General features: G+C 40.4%; 1 long non-coding RNA gene across 8 annotated transcripts in view; it reads left to right on the top strand.

Annotated features, from left to right (window-relative positions):
- The window catches only part of LOC138835397 (uncharacterized), a 47025-nt gene extending 27432 nt beyond the window's left edge, over positions 1–19593 (top strand). For 7 of the 8 annotated variants that reach the window (XR_011374587.1, XR_011374582.1, XR_011374581.1 and 4 more), the window contains one exon: positions 14875–19593. This is a non-coding gene — a long non-coding RNA (uncharacterized lncRNA). Of the gene's footprint in view, positions 1–13106; positions 13277–14874 lie in introns of all 8 variants that reach the window. The other variant, XR_011374584.1, reaches the window with a different exon arrangement.
- The last annotated feature ends 1397 nt before the right edge of the window (positions 19594–20990 follow it).

Here is a 20990-nt window from a genome sequence, read left to right as displayed (position 1 = left end):
TGAGCCAGCATAGGCTGTAATCCTCTTGTTCTTTGTGTGTGTGTGTGTGTGTGTGTGTGTGTGTGTGTGTGTGTGTGTGTGTGTGTGTGTGTGTGTGTGTGTGTGTGTGTGTTTGTGTCTACGTGCCCTAGCTGAGATGATAGGTGTACACCTCTACACTCTTTCTGGTTGAGAATAGGGTCTTGTAAAGTTCTGTCTCATATTGACCTTGAACAATGATCTTCCTCAGTCTAATGAGTAGGGATTGCAGATGTGAATCACCATGCCTACCTTTTCTTTTCTTTTTAAAAATGCCTTGATGATTGTACTGTTTTATTATTCCCATTGGAAACATTATGTGACAAATTCTATTCAGTTACTGATTCATCTTACTCATTTAGGTTTTGAAATTTCAATATCATTTCCTATAACAATAGATGGCAACATTTTGCATTAAGATTACAGACATTCTGTTTTTTTTCTTGTGTTTTGCAGCATGAACTGCCCTTACTCAACCCTATGCTAACAAAGTAGGCAGCAGAACTCAAAATGCAAGCAAGCAAAAGAATACTGAGTGAAATCCACTTTGAGTGAAATGCATCAGTATAGCATTTTTGAATGAGAAAATAGCAAGCAAGTTTAAATGAACTAATTTGTAGAGATTACCTTTGTCTCACTGCATTTGCATTCTTTTCATATTGTCATTCTGCACCATAGTTTGAGGAACTGTAACAATTTAGAAAATGAGTCAAGTTAGATTAAAAATGCACTAAATGATACCAGGAGGAAATCAACTGTTGTGTTGGGAATGTTTTGATATCTTCCTCTTACATTTCTATTTCCCTAAGAAAGGAAGACAAACTTCAGATCTATCATTGGATTCTTTCCAAACTATAACCATAACTTTTGCTTATATATCTTCAGAATTGTATTCTTGGAAGATGTATGGTGAATCTGAATTTGACAGTGTTAATCTCCACCTCTCAAGATACAGGCTTCAGTATAGTAGTACTTGTTTATTGTTTATGTCTAGGTTAATCAAAGCCTTTTTTCTCTATTTTACCTCTCTTATTCCCAAATATCTATTGATACTTGATATATTTATATAGACATATTGTTATCAAATATTTAAAACATGCATAAGACATTGTTGAGCTATTTTTGGGAATTTGAGCTAATATACATACTATTGTGAGGATAATAATATATCAATAACCTATTGATACTTCTACTCCACTTCCCAATTTTCCCAAGCACTAGTCATATTTATACATGAACATATTTCATGATTTTTGAGATCCAAACACAGTATTGTATTGTCCTGCTGTCATGCAGTAAGTACATAGAAAATGTTAATGGAATAAATTTATTTGGTACATGTTTTGTATAAGGCTCTGCTTTGAGAGCTGGAAGCTTTCTTTTGGAAATAAAGTGAGGCTGGGCACTGGTGGCTCACACCTGTAATCCTAGTTACTCAGGAGGCTGAGATCTGAGGATCACGGTTCAAAGCCAACCCAAGCAGGAAAGGCCATAAGACTCTTATCTCCAATAAACCACTCAGAAAACTGGAAGTGGCACTGTGCATCAAGTGTTAAGAGTGCTAACCTTGAACTGAAGAGCTGAGGGACAGCATCCAAGCCCCATGACCAACAACAACAACAAAAAGAATGGAAATAAAGTAAGACTAAGAAGGTGATTGGGTCCTGGCTTCAATGAGCGTATTTAAAAAACATGATGACCATTTACACTTTTAGTTGTCACGAGAGAGGAGGGGGGAGAAGTGTAAGAATTCTAGCCTCAAATTTAAAAAGGAGATATGTAAATTTAAAAAGTAGAGGGCTTGACTGTGTGGTGAAAGATGGAGTGACCTGTTTGAGAAGATTGTGCTCAGTTCCTGTAAAAGTAAAATGCTAGTTATGGATGTTTATTTTCCTTTTATGTTGAGGCAGGAGACAAGAACTTAGAATAGGAATATATAAATGCTTGTGGAGGCTTTTAATATTGAATAATTAGCAGCAAATATATTTCTGCTCATATATCTACCTATCTAGCTATTTATCATCTATCTACATAAATATATACGTAGACTAACATTGTATGTCTGAATGTCATGATAAAAAGTATTGTATTATTCAATCACCTACTAGCTAGTTTATATGTTTATTCACTTTTTAAGTTATGAATTAGCATGGTAAACATCATCTTAGCTTATCAATTGCCTCTCTTTTATTGTTTTGTTACAGCCAGTGGGTTAAAGGGTACTAGTACTTTTAGTGCTTTTTGTATATATTTTCAAAAGGTCTTTTTGACAATTTATATTACTCTGAGTATAATATATGATGTTATTTGACTGAAACAAGTTTTGTTTTGCCTTTTGTGCCTGTATTGTGTATTGCCACAGCCCCTCTTCTGGTTTTTTATTATTTATTTACATATAAGGCTCAAGGATCTTCTTGCTTGGATTGTCTTTGAACTAAGTGCCTCAGATATCAAGCTGAGTAGCTCGGATTAGAGGTGTGAGTCACTACTACCAGCCTAGGAAGATTTCTTTTTAGTGAGTTTTGAGACATTTGTGTGTGTGTGTGTGTGTGTGTGTGTGTGTGTGTGTGTGTGTGTGTGTGTGTGTGTGTGTGTGTGTGTGTGTGTGTGTGTGTGTGTGTGTGTCTGTTGGTACAGGGCTTGAACAATGGGGTCTGGGCACTATTTTTGAACTCTTTTTGCTTGGGGCTAGTGCTCTACCACTTGAGCCAGAACTTTTATTTCTGACATTTTGGTGATTAATTAGAGGTGAAAATCTCATGGATTTTCCTGCCCAGATTGGCTTCAATACTCAAATCCTCCTAAGAAGCTAGAGTTACAGTTGTAGCCACTGGCACCCAGCTAAATTTTTTTTGTTTTTTATATTTTGATTATCTTCAAGTAGTTGTACAAAGGGTTTATCTGTCAATGTACCAGTTTATAAGTACAAAGTATCTTACTCAATATCAATCCTATCATCATTCTACCACCTCCCTCTCACCAACCCAAGCCATTTCTTCAACTTTCCTCATTTCATAGGATATGCATTGAATATTATCACTGCATACTGCCATTACTACCCACTCTTCATTCATTTACACTCCTCCCCTTTACTTTCCCCTGTTATATTTCAATTTCCAGCTTCATTTTGTTGAGCTACCACTCTGCATCTGAAAGCTTAAAAATATTTTTACAACATATATTACCTATCAAATATGTTGCAGATTATTTTTTTTCAAATATGTTATTCTAGTTTTTGTTAGTGATATATACCAACATACTATTTTATGCCAAAATTAGTCCATCTTTTTTTCTTGTTTCTGATATTTACATTTTGCTTTAAAGTTCCTCCCTGACTCCACAGTTAGAAAACATAATCTCTGTTTCCTCCATATACATTCATAATTTCATTTAAATAACATCAATTTATTTATATTTAAGCTCTAAAATGCTGATGTAATGGCACTACCTTCCCTATTATTTTCATCGAGATAATAATAGTTTTATTTTATTTTTTGTGCTAGTACTGGGGTTTGAAGTCAGGAACTTGCTTTTCTTACTTGGCTTTTTGTTAAAGGCTTGAGGTCTACCTCTTGTATCACACCTTCACTTGTGGCTATTTTCTGCCTAATTGGCAATGAAAACAAGCAGATAGACAAGGTTGGCCCATATAATGCTGTACTATAAGTAAGCTTATAGGAGATACATAGTGTAAATGGGATCATTTTTCTTGGTCTTGTTTGAATATTTTCAGTTCTTTACATAATATGTTATGGCTTACATCTTTGCTGTTTTTGTATCATATTGCAGACTATTTATGTGCTGCTGCTATCTTTTGATGGAATTACTTGTACTTTATGAATAGAAAGGAAGTTTTAGAGGGTGCCTTCTTAGAATGAAAATGTAAATGTAAGCCATCTTTCTAGAGATGGTGTTTTGTGTCCTTTTCTTAAATATCTGTAAAGCTTCCCCAATGCTTTGTCTTTAATCAACTTGTCATGAAAAAATATCCAGGCCTTTGTTACCTATAGAAATCTCGGGCTGTCGTTAATGATTTCTCAAAGACACAGTATTAGTATTGGCCAGCAAGAAAGTCCGTAAGACTATAATCTTCAGAAGACCGGAATTGACCCTGTTTCTAGTGGTAGAATTTTGAAGAGACAACACCCAAGCCCAAAGTTCAAGGCCCACAACCGACAAAAAATAATAAAATCCGAAGTGTAGCCGGGTGCTAGTGGCGCACTCATGAACAGTCCTCAAAACCTGAAATTAGAGATGTGGCTCAAAATGGTAGACCACTATCCTCGAACTAAAGAGCTCAGTGACAGCACCCAGGCTGAGTCCAAGCTTCATGACATCAGTGATGAAGAACAACAATCCAAAGACAAAACTAAAACCACAAACAAAAAACCCCACTAAAGTGTACACAGAGGTCATTTTCAAAGCAACACAAATACATGAAGTTTCATGTGCTTTCATTTAAAGTGTTGTAGTTTGTGGGTTATGTTTAGACCTATGAGGTTTTTTTTTAACTTGGCATATTTAAAAATATTTTTATAATTATATAGTTGATGTACAGAATGGTTACAATTTCATAAGGCAATTAATGAGTCCATTTCTTTTGGACAATATCACCCCTTCCTCTGCTCCCTCCCAATTTTCCCAAGCCACATTTTATAACTACAAGTGCCAACTCCTAGGACATCATTTATTGTAAAATTATTTACTGTGTCAAAATCACCTGACAGAATTCTTCAGTGAAAAAAAAATTTGGTCTAGAGGTTTTAGGAGGAATTAAAAACTTTTTTAAAAAATTAATTATATATTGAAGATTTTTATACATACTAATGTTTCTTGAAACCAGATTTTGCAGATGTGATGTTTCCTTTGTAGTTTTCCCCCCTGCCAGATTCTATTGTGCACCATTTTAGTTGGTTTCTTTCTTGGTTTTTATTTATATAGGCCATTTCTTTTTTTTAAATATTTTTTGGCATTTTAATTAATTTATTTATTTTTGGGTCCAGTCGTGGGGCCTGAACTCTGGGCCTGGGCGCTGTCCCTCAGCTCTTCAGCTCAAGGCTAGCACTCTACCACTTGAGCCACAGTGCCACTTCCGGGTTTTTTTTCTTTTTGCTTATGTGGTGCTGAGGAATCGAACCCAGGGCCTCATGCATGCAAGGCAAGCGCTCTACCACTGAGCCACCTTCCCAGCCCTATATAGGCCATTTCTTTCAGTAATTATCACTGTAAATTAATTATACAAAGACTAGTTCTTGTTGTTGTTGTTTTGTTTTGTTTTGTGCTAGAGATCTAACCCAGAACCTCACATGGTCTATCAAGACCTGTAACATCCATATCCTTTTTTTGTTTTTTTGAGACAAAAAATTTTACTGTAGAGATGGCTTTGAACTTGCAGTCCCCTTGCTTCTGCCTCCACAGTGCTGTGTATTACCATTCCCCATTATACATAGCTTTAAAAAATTACTTTATTGATGTTTTAGATGTGATATACAGTGAGGTTACATTTACATATGTCAGGTGATAAGTACATTTCTTTCCTTTTCCTTAGTATCATCTGTTCCCTCATTCTCTCTTGCCTTTCTTTCCATCTCCTCCACTAGTTGCTTGGTTCACTTACATCAATGTCCAATGCAGTTGATGAGCCCCACTGCTATCTATTTTTACTTGTCTTCCACTGATTCTGTGCTCTGTCCCCACCTTCTTTCACATATGCATGTGAATACACCATATATGAGGTAAAAAAATAGAGTCATCTAAAAATGATAAGACAAATTAAGAAAAGGTCCTTTGTTTTCTTTGGAGTTCTTTTCAATATGTGTATGATTTTATATATATGTCTATGATTTATATATATATATACATATATATATATATGTATATATATATATATATATATATATATGAAGAGCTGCTTGTGTATTACATTTTGGTGCTTTTCTCCTAAGGCTATCCTCTTTTGGTCTCACTATATATCTGTGTCTAGAACCCTGTATACTTGATCATATCTTGTTGTGCTTTAAATCTAACATCTGCATATCAGAGAGAACATGCACCTTTTTTGTTGTTGTTGTTGGTCATGAGGCTTGAACTTTGGGCTTGGTCGCTGTCCCTCAGCTCTTCAGCTCAAGGCGAGTGCTCTACCACTTGAGCTACAGCGCCACTTCCATTTTTCTAGTGGTTTATTGGAGATAGGAGTCTCACAGTCTTTCCTTCCCGGGCTGGCTTTGAACTGTGATCCTCCTGAGTAGCTAGGATTACAGGCGTGAGCCACTGACGCCCAGCTCATGCACCTTTTGTCTCCATAATCTTGGCTTACCTTGCTCAACATGATTTGTTCTAGTTACATCCATTCCCCTACAAATGCCATTATTTTATCCTTTGTAATGGCTGTTTAAAATTCCATTGGCTATAGGTACCACATTTTTTGTATCCATTCATCTGTTGTGGGACATCTGAGTGCTTCTTGTGGGAGGTTGTGAATATTGCAGCAATGAATTTGGATGTGCAGGTATCCTGTTCATATTCTGGTTCATGATGCTCAGAGTAAATGCCTAGGAGTGGTATGGCTGGATTTTGGGAAGGTCTATGTTTAGTTTTTTGAGGAACCTCCAGACTGCTTTCCAGAGTGGTTGTATTAGTTTACACCCTCCAGTAGTGCAATAGGTTCCTTTTTCTCCACATCCCCGCCAGCATTTGTTTTTGTCTGAATTCAGAATATTGACCAGTCTAACTGGGGTGAGATGGTATCTCAGGACTGTTTTGATTTAAATCTCCTTTATGGCCAGGGATGACAGTTTCTTTGCCATTTTTACCTTGTATTCTAAGAAACCTCCTTTGAGGTCCATTGCCCATTTAGTGATTGGTTTATTAGACTTGGGAGGGGCTTAGTTTCTTGAGTTCCCTGTTTATATGGAATATTAGGCCTTGTCTGATGTATTGCTGGTAGAGATTTTTCCCAATTGATTGGCTGTCTTCCTTGTTTAGTACCTATGTCTTTTCATTTGTCCAGTCTTTCTCCAATCTGTAGTTCCCCTGGGATTTGATTTAGGAAATTCCTGCCTGAGCCTATAAGTTCTAAAGTCTCTCCTACACTGTCTTACAGTAGTTTCAGAGTTTTGAGTCTGAGGTTGAGGTCTTTAATCCATTTTGAATTGATGTTAGTGCATGTTGACAAACATGCATGTGGCTTCCTGGTTTTTCCAGCACCAATAGTTGAAGAGGCTATGTTTTCCCTACTGTATGTATTTGGATCCATTGTTGAATATCAGATAACTGAAAGTATGTGGTGTTATTTCTAGGTCTTCTAATCTCATTGGTCTTTGGTTCTATTTTGGTACTAATACCAAGCTGTTTTTATTACCATGGCTCCTTGTAGAACTTGAATTTCTTTGCCTATTTTAGGTCTTTTGTTGTTCCACATGAATTTTTTTATTTGTTTTCTCTATTTCAGTAAAGAACACCATTGGGATTTTGGTGGGGATTTCATTGAATGTTTATATTATTGGGCCATTTTTTTTTCATTTTTTTTTTGGTTGGTCATGGGGCTTGAACTCGGGGCCTTGGTCCTGCCTGAGCTGGCTTTGAACTGTGATCCTCAGATCTCAGCCTCCTGAGTAGCTAGGATTACAAGTGTGAGCTACTGGTGCTTGGCAGTATAGCCTTTTTCACAATATTGATTGTACCTCTCCAAGAACATGAGAGGTCTTTCACTTTCCTAGTGTCTGATTTCTTTTTTAGATGTATATAGTTTTTACTAAATAGATCTTTTACATCTTTGGTTAGGTTAATTCCTATATATATATATATATTTGAGGCTATTGCAAATTGTGTTGTTTTCATGATTTCCCTTTCTGCTTGAGCATTGTTGGCATACACAAAGGTTGCTCATTTTTGTGGATTAATTTTGTATCCTGCTACTTTGCTGAAGTGGTCTATTATGAGTTTGGGAGTGGAGTATTTGGGGTCCTTCAGGTATAACAGCATGTCATCTGCAAATAAGGATAGTTTCATTTCTTCTGTCCTTATGTGGATCCCTTGAATGTGCTTTTCTTGCCTTACTTCTCTGGCTAAGGATCCTGTAACCATATTGAAGCAGAATGGAGAAAGTGGGCATCTATGCATTGTTTCTGATTTTAGGGAAAATGGTTTTAGTTTTTCCCCATGTAGTATTCTTTTGGCTGTTGGTCTATGATATATTACTTTTGTTGCTTTAAAGAATTTTCCTTCTGTTCTTTGAATATAAGTGCCTTATATTCTTTGAATAGGAGTGGATGGATTTTGTCAAAGGCTGTTTGTACATCGGTTGAGATGATCATGTGGTTCTTGATCTTGGCTCTGTTGATGTGCTGAATTGCATTTATGGATTTGCATATGTGGCATGTAGGTATGTATGTATATATCTTGTGTATGTTTCTTGCATCTGTGGGATGAAGCCTACTTTGTAATTTTTCATGTGGCATCCCAGATCTTGTTGTTTTGTCTCCCCTCCTCCTCCTCCTCCTCCTCCTCCTCCTCCTCCTCCTCCTCCTCCTCCTCCTCCTCCTCCTCCTCCTCCTCCTCCTCCTCCTCCTCCTCCTCCTCCTCCTCCTTCTTCATTTTTGGTAACCTCACAAGTGGTCTGTCAATTTAATCACTTTTTAAAGAAGAAGCTTTTTGTTGTATTAATTTCAGGTATATTTAAAAAATTTCTATCTCGATTTCTGCCATAACCTTTTTTAACATCTCTCTCCCTTTAGATTTAACTTTTTTCTTCCTTTTCTAGCAATTTTAATTATATCATGAGATTATTTACTTGAGCTGCTTCTGTTTTCTTTATGCTTAGGTCTTTCCCTTCAGCACTGTTATTGCCGTATCCCAGAGGTGCTGTTGTGATGTGTTTCCATTTTCATTGAATTGGAAGAACTTTCTAATTTCTTCTGTGACCCAGGTCTTACTCAGTAGTGTGCTGTTCAGCCTCCCTGTATTTGACTAATTTCTACAGTATGCTTTGTTCTTACAAACTAGTTTAATTCCACTATGGTCTAATAGGATGCAAGGGATTATGTCAATTCTCTTTATTTGTTTAGGTTCTTTATGTGAACTATAAAATTATCTATTTTGGAGAATGTTCCACAAGCTACTGAGAAGAGGTTATGGTGTCATTTAGTTCAGAGGCTTCTTGGCTTGTTTTGTTTGATTGACCTGTCCTTTGGTGAGAATGGAGTGTGAAACTCTCCCACTATTATTTTGTTTGGGTCTTTCTTGTTCTGTAAATCCAAGAGTTTTTGTTTAACACATTTAGATGCGCTATTGTTTGGTGCACAGACATTGACCACTATGATTTTCTCTTTATGGATCATTCCCTTTATTAATATGTAGGGACCTACATTGTCTTTTTGTACTGATTTTAATGAGAAGTCTGTTTTTTATCAGATATCCATATGGTGACTACTGCCTTCTTACAGGGTACATTTGGGTGGAAGATCTTTTCCATAACATGACTTGGAGTTTGTTTTTACTTTGGCTGTGAGATGGGTCTCTTGGAGACAATAAATTAATAGATCTTGTTTTCTTTCTTTTTTTGCTATTTATTTATTTATATTGTGAAAATACTGTACAGAGGGGTTACAATTACATGGGCAAAGTAATGAGTACATTTATTATCAAGTATTGTTGCCTCCTCCTTTGTTTCCCCTTCCCATCCCTTCCCATTCCTTCCCATCTCCCCTCACCCCCTAACTCCCCCATGGATCTTCTTTTCTGAGCCAGTCTGTAGTTCTTTTTCTTTTGATTGGAGAATTTGAGTGTGTTAATGTTTAGGATTATTAGAGAGAGATGTGTTATGTTATCTGCCATTTTCTTGTTTTCTTGTTGCTTCTTTCCTTTCCCTGCACTTACTAAATTGATCTTCTAGTGATTTCTGTCTGATATGATTCCCTGATCTTAATTGTTTTCTTCAGATTTTATTCTTCTTTTATTATTTTTTGCAGTGTGGGTTTAGTGTTCATGAATTTCTTTAATTTTTGTCATGAAAGGTTTTCATTTCGATAGCTTCTCTGGGTACACCAATTTGAGTAGGCAGTTGTTGGAAACTACATTATCAGGCTCTTTGCATTGAGGGTTTATGTGGAAAGGTCCTCAGCGATTTTGATTTTTCCATTGTAATGTAATTCCTTCTTTGATTTTGTGGCATTTAAAATCAGTTCCTTGCTACTCAGGTCTAATGGTTTTACTATGATATGTATAGAAGTGTTCTAGGATCGTGTCTACTAGGTGTTCTATATGCTTCTGTTATGCAGGTGAGATTTTCTCTCTTAAGATTGGGGAAATTTTCTGTAATGATCTTATTGAATAGGTGTTCCATTACTCTTTTGAAATTTTTCCATCTCACCTATCCCAGTTTATATGTTGATTTGAGTTCTTGGCTTTTTCTGCCAATTCTTGGATTTCCTTTTGGTAATTTTTGAGTTCTTTTTTCCATACCTATTAATTGCTGTTCCAGATTCTCTGTTTTATCCTCAACTCCTGATATTCTATTTTCCATCTCACTTATTATGTTACCTATAGCTTCCATTATGGTTTGCATTGTGGAAATTGACAACTTATGGTTCCTATATCAGGTCTCATTGTTAATTCTATCTTTTAATGAGGTATATACTGTGTCTATTTTTGTCTGTATCTTTTTTGAAGTGTTGGAATTTCTTTGATATTTCTTTTTGTGTTCTTGAAATTGCTTTTCCATCTTCCCTTTTATTTCATTGGCCAATTTGGCCATCATTTCTTTACTGGTTCCTTTGTCCTCCATTTCTTCTTCCTTGTTACTGTAGTTCTTTCCTGGATTGCTGCTGGCTTTTGGATTTGGTTTGTTTTCTTGACTGTCCATGACTCTTGTAATCTTTCCTTTTGGTATATGCATTTGGGTTCAGGGATTGTCGGTGCTGTAGTCTAATCTTTGTCTGTTGGCCCAATTTTTGCCTGTCAGGTACCAACAGCCTTCACTTTGCCTGGGCTGGTTTACACTGGGTAGGGTAACTGAAGCAGGGTCCCCAAGCTGGCTAGCACCTGTGTGCATAATCAGCCCTGGGATAACTGAAAGGAGCTTGGTCTGGTCTGCAGCGGGGACTGAAGTTAGCTTCAGGAGTCTGGGTTAGGCATTGGCTTCAGAAGGATTGGGGTCCTCACTGTGCACAGGGCTTTTTTTGTGCCTTGGCCCTGGGTTGGTTCTCTTCCAACAAGTGACCAGCAGTTGGTCTGGTGCATCTTGTATGTGTTTACATGTGCTCTGCCTGTTACTCATACATTTACTCTTTTTGCAGTTCCAGACAGGGACCAGTGGGTCCTGGCAGGGTTCAGTGCTGCAGCTACCAACAAGGGTGTGCTCTGTTGGTGGACAGCATGTACCTGTGATTTGACCTGCAAATGTTTAATGGGCCTGCAGTTCTCGTCAGGGTTTGGCACCTAGGCAGCTTGCACTCCTGTATAGGGCTGGTGCATGCATTCACTTGGCTGTTCCTGGTGGAAATGCTCTACAGGTGGCTGGTTAGCACACATGTTTGTGTTTTCTGACAGGAGAGCCCTCTACCAGTGCCTGTCTTGTCTGTTAGGGAGGGCCGAGATTTGGACTACTCTGGGATGAGGGGGCATGTCCCTGTGGGTGAGTGAACGTTGGTTCTCACACTGACCTTTCTCTGGATAGCCAGTGCTATGGGGGATACAGGGTCCTAGCACCTGTCTAGTTGGAGTTCCTGTAGCCTTCCACTGGAAGCCAGCAGTTGGGGTGGTGGGAATATGGAAGGGCTCAGGCCTCTTTGTGTGCTTCAAGTGTGTTGTTCCTTCTTAGCAGGGAGAGAGGTCCAGATCAACCTCTGTGGGTCACTAACCAGTGCTGCAGTACTGGTCTCCTGTGTGGGGTGAGTGGCTCCAGCCTGATACTTACTGATCCTAGAACTGGTTTTGGATGACTGTCAGTGCTGTGGCAGATTTCTGTATCTATTGTTGCAGATTTCAGGTTGGTAGGCCACTATGTTCCTTCATATCAATTGTGGGCTGAGCAGTGGGGCAGTGGGAGCTGTCTCTGACTGGGTGTTGCTGTGCCTGGTCTCTGGTCTTGGTCTCTGCCCGGTCTGTGTCCAGTGCTATGGGAGTTTTCTGTGTCTGCCTTTTGAGATTGGCTGGTGTTCCTGAAGACACAAGCAGTGGGCCCCTTTCAATGCTTAACAGCACTGCCATGAGGGGTCAGGGGGTGGACTTTGAGATTTTCCATCTTTGTGTGTGCAAATTCCTGTGATTCTCTGCATGTTTGTTTATTCGTTATTGTCTATCTCTTGGGGGAACTGCATATGGGACCCTAAGTCTATTTGGTTAGAGAGAACTAGGGCCATTCTCTATTGCTTCAGTGCCATTTTTATACATTCAAAACTTAATTTCAGTAGTAAATACATGATTATCTAGGTTATTCTTTAAGTAATATGAGTCTTTCAAAGGATTGTTTTAATTTAATTGTTGACCTTATAGTCATCTCTTTTTGTTGTATGAGAACCATTTTTTTAAATTTTGGGTCTGGTCGTTGGGCCTGAACTCTGGGCCGGGGCGCTGTCCCTCAGCTCTTCAGCTCAAGGATAGCGCTCTACCACTTAAGCCACAGCACCACTTCCAGATTTTTTTCTTTTTGCTTATGTGGTGCTGAGGAATAGAACACAGGGTCTCATGCATGCAGGCAAGCACTCTACCACTGAGCCACCTTCCCAGCCCCATATGAGAACCATTTTAGACAACTATAACATCTTATACTTCTCCAAGGATTATTATTTCTTTTGCCTGTAGCAGTTTAGATATGATAAAGAACAGAAGAGGAGAAGTACAGTTTATCATATTTACTTAATGTTCCAGGGCAGGGGGTTGTGTTTTGTCAGTCAATCTGCATCAGAGGTTGGCCCAGTAAATTCCTTAGCTTCTTTGAACTTCTGTCTCCTCTTCTACCAAGTGGGAGAAGTTAATGCCTACAATTCAAAAGAATCCATTGAGAGAAGGTGCTGAAATCATCCTAAATTCTACTAAATAATGGCTGTTATGATCAATAAAGTTAATGATACACATTCTTTCTGGGACAGGGGGTGAAATGTCAGACAGACAGGAAAATATCAATCTGCCTTTATTTCCCCTTTTGGCTGGAAGAATGGAGCAAGCCTTGCTGTAGTTAGAACCCTCAGAAGAATCTGGATCATGCTAAGCAGATGATCTGCTCAGGGATGCAGGCAGCAAACTCCACTGAGCCATATGGGTGAGTGGAGATGAAGTTCCAGGAAATGTAGCGCCCCCTTTCCCCTGCCCCCCCCAATCACCTTTCTGGCCTTTCAAATGGTGGGAAGTTGGAGGCATAGAAATGGAGGGACAAAGGGTGAACCAATGCTGTAACAGTACTCAATGGACACTTTTAAATGAACTATCCAACTTACTGGTGGAGATGGGAGTGGAGGAAACACTGCAAGAGAGCATGGGAAGGGGTGACCACTGGCTAAGAAGAATTGTCCTCATGACTTGACTTATGGAACTGTAACCCCTCTGTGCATCATTTATTTTATAATTACAAGGATGTTTTTTCTTTTTTTGTCAGTCATGGGGCTTGAACTCTGGGCCTGGGCGCTGTCCCTCAGCTCTTCAGCTCAAGGCTAGCGCTCTACCACTTGAGCTACAGCGCCACTTCCGGTTTTCGGGTGGTTTATTGGAGATAGGAGTCTCACAGACTTTCCTGCCCCGGCTTGCTTTGAACCGAGATCCTCAGATCTCAGCCCCCTGAGTAGCTAGGATTACAGATGTGAGCCACCAGCTCCCAGCTAGAATGACATTTTTTAATGGTAGCAATTTTCAACTCCAGCTATCTATTCCTCCAGATGCAGAATGAAACCATCTATTCTTTAAATGTTGAAAACTAATTTGTGTGTGGTAGTGGGCACTGAAACTTGAACTCAGGTTTTCATGCTCTGATTTAGCTTTTTAAAAAATTCAAGATTGGTGCTCTACCAACTTGAACCACACCTCTTCCTCTGTCTTTTTTGCTGATTAATTGGAGATAAGAGCCTCTCCAGTTGGTCTGCTCAGGCTTGCTTTGAACCTTGATCCTCAGATCTCAGCCTCTTGAGTATCTGGGATGACATGTGTGAGCCACAGGCACCAGACCTGACAAACTAATTTGAAAGTCTAAAATCTTCTGTGGGTCAAGCAAAACCGTCTGTGGGTACTAATCTGGGGGATCTATAGCACAATATAATATCATCATAATATTGTCTCTTTTAAACACACACACACACACACACACACACACACACACACACACACACACACACACACACACAAGCGAAGGCAGAGAGACTCATGTGGATGAAATAATCATGGAGTTTTCTCCTTGATCTCTTTGCTACTCTACATTTGGCAATGGTCAAGGCTCTTAGTCTAGTTGCCTATGTTCTGCATTTGTGTATTTTCTGTCCCACTAAACTCTTCAAGAATCATTTCCAATGCAGTTTATGCCCAGTGTTTACTGGCAATAATCATAGTTCAAAGTGAGACATGCAGCTCAATTCTAACATGTTGAGGGAGCGACAGGCATGGGGTGACCAAACAACTCGAGCCCCCAAGCAGGAGAGAGACCCAGTCTGAGCAACAACCTTTTGCTGATGACCTCCTTCTGAACAGCAACAGCATATGATCATGCTTCTCTGCTTATGAAAATAGTACTGTTTGGGACCAAAATACACTTTCAGATAGGAAAAAGAATACAGTGTATTGAGCACTGTTAGAGGCAGGGCCTAGACCAGAGACTTCCCATGAGTTAGCTTTGCAATCACCCTGTGAGGTAAACATTATCTTTGTTCCCATTAGGTAGACCAGAAAACTGAAGAACAAGCAAACATTATCTCAAGATTTGTGATGCTGGAAAGGAGTAGAGACAGAAGGAATGAGTCAGCCTGATGCAGAAACCAATGTGGTTCCCCATCCCACGTGTCTGCTATCTTTGGAGCAGCGAAAGAGACGTGTGGTCACACGGTCACATGATCTTCTGGTCATGTAATTATGTGGTCTCCTTCCTGAAGATGTGGAGGAGAGATCAACAGAAAGCATCAGCTGACTTGTGCCAACTTTGTCTGTGAAACAAGATTAGGCAGGTGACCTATTCCAGGATTTAGGCAGCATGGATTCTGGAGCAAAATTCCATGGAAGGAATTTGGGGACTATATTTCTCAGTACTTGCCTCAGTCCTTGGTATTTCTTCATTTGACTCTCCTGGGAGTCTGGCCTCAAAGGGCATGCCCAAATCCCCCCTATGGCAAGAAAGAAGGGCCAGCATTGGACTTGTGCTTATGATATTACAGGATTATGAATGAATTAATGCATTAGGGAATGAATGAAATGATATAAACACATGGTAAATTGGTTCCAACTCTCCAGTGACATTTGACACATAAGCGAAGATTTCAAAGAGAAGCTTTTCCATTTTAAGCTTAAAATATAATCAGCAGAGCCAGGAGCCTGTGGCTCACCGCTGTCATCCTAACTACTCAGGAGGCTGAGATCTAAGGATCGCAGTTCAAAGCCAGCTTGGGTAGGAAAGCCTGTGAGACTCTTCTTTTTAATTAACTACCAAAAGAAACCACCAGGGCTGGGAAGGTGGTTCAGTGGTAGAGCGCTTGCCTTGCATGCCTGAGGCTCTGGGTTCAATTCCTAAGCACAACATAAGCAAAAAGAAAAAAAGCCAGAAAGTGGCACTGTGGCTCAAGTGGTAGAGCGCTAGCCTTGAGCTGAAGAGCTGAGGGACAGCACCCAGGCCCAGAGTTCAGGCCCCATGACCGGACCCCCCCAAAAAATTTAACAAAAGAAACCACCAGAATTGGAGCTGTGACTCAAGTGGTAGAGTGCCAGCCTTGAGCAAAAAATAATTCAGAGACAGTGTCCAGGACTGGTACAAAAAGGAAAAGCAAGAAAACAAAACAAAACAACAAAAAAAAACAACCAATAATAAGCAGAAAGCCCACAAGGGTGAAAACAAAGATTGGGTGAAAAAATCTTTTCACTGCTAACAAAGCAATTGTTCCCAGAGAAGGATAAATGAGTAGATAAATCTATTGGGAGCTTCTATTCTGGATGCTTGGGTCTCTGCAGAGAACAGAAACTTTAGAAGAAGAAAAAGTAAAGAAAGATGGAAAAGGAAGTAGGAGGCGGGCTTCACTCTGAAGCTACACCTCTTCCTCTTCCTCCCTGTCACTCTAATGCCTTCCTCCGAGTCCATTCATTCCCAGGACCTAGGTTTGCTCAGATAAGGGATTTGCAGAGAAAGAACTCTCCCTATCTCTCCCCTGAAGAAGAAAAGTTCTACCCACTTTCCTCTCTGCCAGTGTCCCAGATGTGATCTGCTTGACAAACAAAAATACACAGTGAATTTTTAAAAAGGGCAGTGGCAGCCCAAACAGCTATCTGTTCAACCCCAGAGAATTTTTCTCAGCCAGGGCTTGTTTTCTAAATTCCTCTTATCAATGATTGGCTCAGCAATTGGCCAGGTGATGCAGTTCTGGCGAATGAGGGAATGCATGTCAAGGGTGTAAGGGAGGAGGGGAGAAGTTTCCTGTCTCTGTGAAGCAACAGCAGACAATGTCTCCTAGAGCAAGGCCACCATCTTATTCCCAAAGATGGACTTAATATGTTGAATAGATATGCCAAAATAAACCATGATGCATCCCCACCCAGCTACTGTCTGCGTCTTATCTTGACACATCCCTCCTTCTGTACCTGCACGTGGTATATATCTGATGTTGTTTATTTAAATTCATTTGTGCCACAGGGTTCTGTTCATGGTAGCCAGAAGCCTCCAAAGTGATGAAACAACTCCTTTCCCCTCCATTCCACATGGATCCACTCACTGGCCCTAAAAGTGTGGGTAGCAGGGCTATCACCAAAGACTGTGAACAACAGAAGTGGTACCAAAAAAAAAAAAGGAGGAAAGTGATAAAGCAGCATTGGGGGGAGGGGTGCGGCTATGCTCTGAGCCTCTCTCTCAAATTGAGAAAATGGTGAGTCTTTCCAATTTTGTATTCCAAGACAAGTTCCAGGTAAGCCTCTAGCAGGGGACAAATCTTCATCACAATGGACAGAGCTCTCTGAAGGAATGACTGAAGAGCTTCCAGCAGCTCTGCTGTACCCACTGAATAGCCCGGAGTCTGTGAATCACTGTCTCCACATGATTTCTTCTCTTACTCATAGATGCAAAGGTTGAGGCAAGACTGGTCACGATTTTGCTTGAAATGTGTCCCCAAAGTGTCTGGTAGATACATTTTGTTTTTTCTACCTTAGGCCTGAGTAAATGAGCTGTGATTTGAGACCAGAGGTAGTAGCCCCATCAGACTGTTGGTGTGAGCTAGTGATAATCCTTGCATTGTTAAAGCAGTGTTCAAAAGAAGAGGAAGGAAGAAGAGTAGGTCCAGAGATCCTAGGATCCACAAAATCTAAGAAGTTTCTTGTCTGTGCTTCTTAGTGGATTAACTTTGTTGGTCCTGACTAATAGCCTACGTTCATCTGTCATAAGCAACCATCAAAGATAAATAAAGCCAGGTGCCAGTGCCTCACACCTGTAATCCTAGCTACTCAGGAAGCTGAGATCTGAGGGTCACAGTTCAGAGCCAGCCTAGGCTGGCATATCTTCCATAAACCACCAGAAAACCAGAAGTGGCACTGTGGCTCAAGTGGTAGAGCACTTGGCTTGAGCTGAAATGCTGAGGGACAGTGTTCAGGCCCAGAGTTCAAGCCCCACAACCGGCCAAAAAAAGAGATAAATGAAAGAGTCCTGTGTGCTGAAATGAAAGCAAAAATGTTAAGCAAAAATTGAAGAGGTCTGCACACACCATGAGTGGCCTAATTACTGTTGTGTTAAAATACTGGGGGAGAAAGAATTTATTAGATTCATCCAAATAAAATGTTGAAGTAAGCACTCAGGAATCTTAACAACGATCATCTCTGAGGTAAATGAGATGCCATAACATAGAGATGCAGAGAAAGCCTTGTCTTTTGTGTCAGTACTAGGATTTGAACTCAGGATCTTGCACTTTTTGTTTCTTTTGCTCAAAGTTGGCACTCTACCACTTGAGCCACAGGGCCACTTCATATTATGTAAACAATGCCTACTCTGTCTGTGGAGGAGGCTGTGTGACTCTGATAAAGTCACACACCTTATCTGGGCCTCATGTACTTACTTCTAAGGTTAAATGATTGCCTGGATCAGGTGTCATAAATGATTGGGCCATCAAGTATTAAAATGGCTAGACAGGTCAAGAGGTCTGGAACTAGAGAGCTCTGGGCAAGTGCAAAGCAAGGTGTATACTCATTCATATGTACACACACATATGCACACACATGCATGCATGCACAAACACACACACACACAAACCAATTTCTCATAGTATACTACTGAAGACGTATAAGGATCAATATTGGCTTGAAATGTGACTTAATGATAGAGTGCTTGCCTATCATGCATGAAGTCCTGGGTTCAATTCCTCAGTACCACATAAATAGAAAAGCCGGAAGTGGTGCCATGGCTCAAGTGGTAGCATGCTAGCCTTGATCAAAAGAAGCTCAGGGACAGTGTCCTAAGTTCAAGCCCCAGGACTGGCAAAAAAAGACCAATGTTATCAAAAAAATCTGGTGTCCCAGAGGAGCCAGAAACACATGTGAATTGCATGTGAAAATATCTCATTTTTAAGTCAGGCACCAGTGGCTCATGCCTGTAATCCTAGCTACTCAGGAGGCTGAGATCTGAGGACCATGATTCAAAGCCATCCTGAAAATTCATGAGACTCTCATCTCCAATTAACCAAAAGGCTGGAGGTAGACTTGAGGCTCAAGTGATAGAGCAGCAGCCCGGAGCACAAAAACTCAGGGACAGCACCCAAGCTCCAAGCTTAAGTTCCAGGAACAATTCGCTGGTACTAAACCAAACCCATCTAACAAGTCATCTACCTACAGGCTGCCTATAGCTACCTCTCACTAAACAGTCATTGTAAGCTGGGCACTGGTGGCTCAGGCCTGTAATCCAAGCTACTCAGGAAACTGAGATCTGAGGCTCAAGGTTCAAAGCTAGCCTAAGCAGGAAAATTTATAAGACTCTTATCTCCAATTTACACCAAAATGATGGGAGTGGAGCTATGGCTCATGTAGTAGAGTGCTAGCCTAAAGATCAATATCCAGGCCCTGAGTTCAATCCCCACTTACAGCCCCCCCAAAAAGTGATTGTGGATACTGGAAGTCCAAAGCATTGAAGCCCTGATGGAGATAAAGAACTCCATCTTCCAGAAAGTTCTAGCTTCACTAGCCCCCTCCACCAAAAGCTCACATTCCTTTTCCCACTGGTGTCTCCTCCTCCCCCAGACAAATGAGAGCTGGCAGAAGACCCTTGGGATAAAAATTCTGAGCAAAGCCAAGCATGGGTGGCTCACACTTTTAATCTGAGCTGAGATCTGATGATCTTAGTTCAAAGCCCAGGTTAGAAAAAAGCCTGTCATATGACCATATAATATGATGCTAAGTGAAATTAACTCCGCCTCCCCCCCCCAAGATAGGGAAACAAGAGGTTTTATCTTTCTTGCTGTTATTTTAATGTATGTATAATGTACTATGTGATTTTTTTGTTTATTTTGTCTGTTCTTTCCCCATTGGTATAACCCCTGGTTCATTGATTGTAGTGCCCTGCATCTTGTATATACAATTTTCTAATTTGGGGAAGGGAAGGGAAATAACAAAATGCTGAAATAAAGATACAGGTTGACCCATTGTGACAATGAGGTGTACAAGAAATTGTGTTGAAAATGAAGTTTACAACTTCTGGGGGGGGGTGGGAGGAGTGGGCAGGTAGGGAGGGAAGGGATGGTATGGGAAAAACAGAGGAGGAAGTAACAATGCTTCCATGGGAAATGTACTCATTACCTTACTCATGTAACTGTAACCCTCTGTACAGTATCTTTACAAAAATATATTAAATAAATAAAGTTTTCATAATATATATTTGAATATATATCTGTATATATACATATACATGTATTTGTACATATGTATATACACATATATACAGATATAAATACATATGTGTATATATATATCTGAAAGCGGAGCTTTGGCTCAAATGGTAAGGCACCAGCTGCCTGGAGCACAGGAAAATCTAAAGGATAACACCTAGGCACTGAGTTCAAGCCCCAATACTGGGGCACCCACAAAAGGAGGAAGAGGGAAGTCATCGGGAGCCTCTTTGTACCCTCAGGGAGCAGAAGGGACAGAAGCTTTCCTTGCCCACAGACAATTCCCTGATGTGGAGAGGTAGCTCTCTTTCCCCATCCCCCCTGTCCAGGCGATGGGTACCTCCTTTCAGTCCCCATAACCAACATCTTGCCATTTTTTCCCCAAGTGATTTCCCCCACCCCAACCTTCCATTTAAAAGCCACACACCCCTCCTCCAGGCGACCCTGACAACCAGGCTCAATGTTCATTTTTTAGGGGGGGGAAGTCCTGTCGTGGGACCTGAACTCTGGGCCTGGGCACTGTCCCTTAGCTCTTCAGCTCAAGGCTAGCACTTTACCACTTGCCCCACAGCACCACTTCCAGCTTTTTTCTTTTTGCTTATGTGGTGCTGAGGAATCAAACCCAGGGCCTCAGGCAAGCACTCTATCACTGAGCCACCTTCCCAGCCCTCAATGTTCATTTTTGCCATGGCTGGGAGCCACACTGTGTTCCCTGGTGACAATACTAAGGTGAATGGAATACTGAAAATGTTGACGGTGGGCATGTCTGTGTGCACATGCATGCTAGGAACAGCTATCACTGGTGGGGCGGGCAGAATTGTCAGCCTTTGCATCCCAGTTATAAAGAAACACGCCATACAGAGAACTGGAAGGAGAAAATGGCCTCGTTCTGTATCCAGTCAGGGCCCCCTCAGTCCATGCAGGAATCAGCTACACCCT

The sequence above is a fragment of the Dipodomys merriami genome, unplaced genomic scaffold, assembly GCF_024711535.1.
Source record: "Dipodomys merriami isolate MVZ:Mamm:240054 unplaced genomic scaffold, mDipMer1.0.p SCAF_236, whole genome shotgun sequence".
Classification (NCBI taxonomy): Eukaryota; Metazoa; Chordata; class Mammalia; order Rodentia; family Heteromyidae; genus Dipodomys; species Dipodomys merriami.
This window is presented reverse-complemented; position numbering and strand designations above follow the sequence as displayed.